Consider the following 4,835-nt stretch of genomic DNA (forward strand, 5'->3'; position numbering starts at 1 on the left):
TTTCTGTCCTCTGGCACTGAACAGGACAAGTCAAATCCCTCTTTCATGGAGAGCCCTTCAAAATCTTTTTGTTGTTGTTGTTGTTGTTCAGGTTTTAAAACTTTTTTGTTTGCATATTAAAAATTGTGCATTCCAATAATTAAAATCATTTGAACAAAAAAAATGGCACTCTGATTAACTGCATTTTACAGCTTGCCAGGACCTTGGTACAGCTTTGTATTTTATTGTTAACTAGATTTCCACCCGGGTTCTTCTTTTCACTAACATGCAAGCTCTTTTTAAAAAAAAAATTTAATGCCACCAGGACCCAAACTAGCCAGGACAGGCAGATGGAAAGAGGCAGCTCCCTCGGCCTTCATTCAATTCAATGTCAGTAGTTCTTTATTCTTTTGATGTTGAAAGGGGCAGCACAGTCATTTAAACTTTATCCAACCTCTTTGCATCTTACAAAGTTAAACAGCTAAAAGAAGTAAAATTAAGAAGGCAATGCTTGTGGAATGTACAGTGCATATTGGCAGGACAGATTTCATTACAATTCACCCACTTGCTTCTCTTGTTCAATTGTTTCTTTTGAAGGCAGTGAGTGGGTTTTTCTCTTGTGTTTCTGTCTTCTTCAATTTAGACTTCTCGAATTTCTGAATCTCAGCTTTATCTGGTTTGTCAGACATCTTTGTAGATTAAGCAGTAACGGGTGGGGTGCACTAGTAAGTCAGATACCCGAGGTGGCAGCTCCGAACTGAGCCCTTCAAATTCTTGACAATAGCTATCATTCCCACCCACCACCCCAGGTTTCCTCTTCCCCAGTCCAAGCATCTCTAACTTCTTCAACAAATCTCCATAGAGCTTAATCTGGAGCCCCCTAAAATTCTCAGTCACTTGCCCCTGTGTATCAGCTCCTTCAGCATATTGTCCTCAGGGAAAGTAGGATTTTTCCTCTCTTTTTTGCATGGGTGTGGGATTGTGCATGTGTAATATTGAGTATACTGACAGATATGGTTGGTGTGTTAGTTGTCACTGAACTGCTTTTTCCCCATTCTCGCTATAGTTTTTGCTATAAGGAAGTACACAGAATTCTGTACATAGAATTTAATATAGCACTCATAATGTGGTCTAACCAGGGTAGAGTGCTCTCGAAGAACAGTCACCTTCCTTGTTCTGGAGGTCATGCCTTTCAATGCAACCAAAAAAAATTATTAGTTTTTTTTAATGATGGATTATTAACTGAAAATTAAAAGTCAATTTACATAATTAAACTTATTGAATCAGGAAGACTTAGAATCAAAACCTTCCTGTGATACTTACTATATGACCAAACACAAGTCACTTAATCTCTCTAGGACTCAGCTTCCTTATCTGGAAAATGGGGATAATGCTGCCTATAGTATCTACACCTATGGAGTTGTTATGAGACTCAACTGAAATAATCTATATAAAGTGCTTTGCAAACCTTAATGAGTTTATAAAGGGTGTCCCAAATGTCTTAGTGTGGTTTTAAGCTTTTATAGCTTAAAAGTTTTAAGTTTTAGATGCTTAAAATTGCACTAACATTAGGAACACCCTCTATAAATTAAAGTTATTATTATTATTGAAATTAATTCCCATGTATAAAATATAGGAACTTTTCCTTTGCTCCTTCTAAGTCTGCATTAGGATTCTTTTTTCTTTTTTGTCTATATATTTTTCATTCCTTTTTCCCCTTTTATGAACACAGTAAGTACTCTTACTCTGTTCTTCGGTTCTGCTTTTTTTCATTTTGCATTATTTCATAAAACTCATTCCAGATTTCTCCATATTGCTCACACTCAGCCTTAATTGCATCACAATATTCTATTACATTAAGGTACTGCAATTTATTTAACCATTCCCCTATTGTTAGACCTTTAGATTGCTTCTAATCTGTTTATTTGTTTTGCAATTACTAATAATGTTGCTATGAAAGTCTTTGAGCAGATAGGTATTTCTTGTTTTTAACAACTTTCTTTTAAAATAGATTTTCATTGACATCTTTTGTTTTTGCACCCCTGGATTTCCCAAGGTATCCCTGTCCCCTCCATTCTCAGAGAACAATCCCTTCCTAATGGGATTTTTTAAAAAGAAAAAAAAATCAGTAAAATGAATCAATCTATCAAAAAGAATCTGACATTATATGCACTGTTCCACACGTATGGATCTGACCTCTGCAAAATTAAGGGGAGGAGTATCTTCTTTTGCTCCTTTTTGAGTGAGTCGAAGCTTCTTTATAATTTTACAACTTTGGTTTTAAGTATTTGATGATGGTTTGGGATTTATTTTCTCCATTAATACTGTTAGATAGATGAGAGAGAGAGAGACAGAGACAGAGAGACACACAGAGAGAGACAGAGACAGAGACACATAGAGAGAGAGAGAGATGGAGAGACAGAGAGACAGAGACAGAGAGAGGGGGGAAGGAGGGAGAGAGAGAGACAGAGAGACAGAGACAAAGGCAGAGAGACAGAGACAGAGAAACAGAGAGAGACTGAAAGAGGGAGAGAGAAGGGGGGAAAAGAGAGAGAGAGATGTAGTTTTCCTGCCTCTGCTTACTTCATTTTGCTTCAATTCATGTGATTATTTCTATGCTTCTCTCTATTCATCATGGTGATAATTTCTTACAACACAATAATATTCTATTACATTCATGTGCTACAATTTATTTAGTCATTCTCCAATCAATGGGCATCTATCTACTTTGTTTCTAGTTCTTTGCTACCTTAGAGAGTATTGCAGTTAATATTTGGGGGCATATAACAACAGTCTTTTTTGTCCATATCCTCCATGGTTTACATGCCTAGCAGTGAAATCTCCAGATCAAAAAGTATGAACATTTTAGCCATTGTCTCTGCATAATTCCAAATCTCACAACTCTACCGATCCATTAGTGTGCCTCTCTCTCCACAATCCCTACAACACTGACTATTTATATCTTTCATCATCCTTGCCAATTTCCTGGGTATGAAGTGAAACCTCAGAGTGTTTCCGATTTTCCCTTTTTTCATTATTAATGATTTAGAGCATTTTTCAAATGATTGTTAATAATGTGTAATTCTTTTAAGAACACTTTGTTCATAACCTTTGCCTCTTCTCTATAGGAGAATGAATTGTGGTCCTAGATATTTCTGTTAGTTGTCTATTTTATGTATCAAAACCTTATCAGAAAGGTTTGATACAAAGATGGGGTTTCCCCCAATTGACTGGTTTCTTTTTTATCCTAAATACATCCATTTCATTTGTGTAAAACCTTTTCAATTTCATATAATCAAAATTATTTTATATTTTATATTGTTTTATCCTTTATTTGGTTAAAAAATTATCTTCTACCCCTACCTGTGAAAGATATATGATCTACTTCTCTTCTAATTTTGTGGCATGCTTTTTAATATTCATGTCACATATCCACTTTGAATTTACTGTGGTAGAAGATGTTGGTCTAAGCCTAATTTATGCCAGACCGCTTTCAGGTTTTCCCAGTAGTTCTTTATCAAATAGGAAATTCTTTCTTGAGTAATTTGTGTTTTTGGATTTCTCAAGCACTAGGTTATAGAGTTCCATTATTTCTTCTTCTTGCTTGTCTATTTTATTTCTTTGATTTACTTTCTTCTTGTTTAACTAGTACCAAATATTTCTGATGATTGTAATAGCTAATATTGATATCATATTTTAAAGTTTACAAAGTTCTATAGAGCCATTATCTCTCTCAATTCTCATAACAAGACTGTGAGGAAGATACTTTTATTATATCCATTTTACAGATGAGATAAATAGGGCTCACAGACATTAAGTGAACTGCTTCAGGTCATACAGTTAGCAGATGAGGCAGGATTTGAACTCCAGTCTCTCTGACTCCAAGTCCAACACTCTATCCACTATACTATGTAATTGGTATCTGTTTTTGTTCTTTGAGACTGTATCTCCCTATCTCACCCAGGTTGAAAATGCAATGACCATTCACTAGCCCTGTCCCAATACTGACTGGCATGGAAGTTTTGATCCAACCCTTTCCAACCTGTGATGATCAGAACAGAGCTCGGGTGACCTCCTACTCTCCTCGATTCACTATATTGGTACAGGATTTGTAAGGATACCCAATGCAGCCCAGAACTCCTGAGCTCAAACAATCCATCAGCCTCGATCTCCACAGGAGCAAGTTTATAGGAATAAACCTCTATGCCTGGATGCCTCTTGTTTTGGGTAATTTTCAAGGTATAATCCAAAAATGGAATCATAAGATCAAAGAGTTTGATTTATTTTTGTAATATTTTACTATATACTTCCTGATGGCCTGCAGTTCCATCGCTAGTATATTCTTTTTTTTTTTTGCTAGGGCAATTGGGGTGAAGTGACTTGCCCAAGGTCACACAGCTAGCACAAATGTCAAGTATCTGAAGCTGGATTTGAACTCAGGTCCTCCTGACTCCTGGGCTGGTGCTCTACCACTGTGCCACCTACCTGCCCCTATTGCTAGTATATTCTTATTTCTATATGCTTCTTTCTTCTCGGAATTTTCATATGCCCCACCCCCTTTGAAATAGCTTTTCTGGGTCTCAGTTTTGTTATCCGTAAGAGGAATAGTTTTCTTTCTTCATCTCTGAGATGAGAAGATTAATCTTTAGGGCTTTTTCCTTATGATCCTAAAATCCCTCATCATCTTAATTTGCACAAGAGATACTGGTCTGATAGAAGACAAATAAAGGAGGGCAGAATAGCCTGACAGCAGCTAGTTCAGGATGACTGGAGAGCTGCATGGAGAACAAACTTATTAGCATGACTAAATAAAGACAAGGAACTCTAGGGTAAGAAGGAGAAAGGGATGAAGAAAT

The 4,835-nt window shown here is 36.4% G+C and overlaps 1 pseudogene; it reads right to left on the reverse strand.

Moving 5' to 3' along the window:
* Nucleotides 1–529: 529 nt before the first annotated feature.
* LOC118854332 lies at nucleotides 530–668 on the reverse strand (annotated as a pseudogene).
* Nucleotides 669–4,835: the final 4,167 nt, after the last annotated feature.

Source organism: Trichosurus vulpecula, chromosome 6 (genome assembly GCF_011100635.1).
Source record: "Trichosurus vulpecula isolate mTriVul1 chromosome 6, mTriVul1.pri, whole genome shotgun sequence".
NCBI classification, from domain to species: domain Eukaryota; kingdom Metazoa; phylum Chordata; class Mammalia; order Diprotodontia; family Phalangeridae; genus Trichosurus; species Trichosurus vulpecula.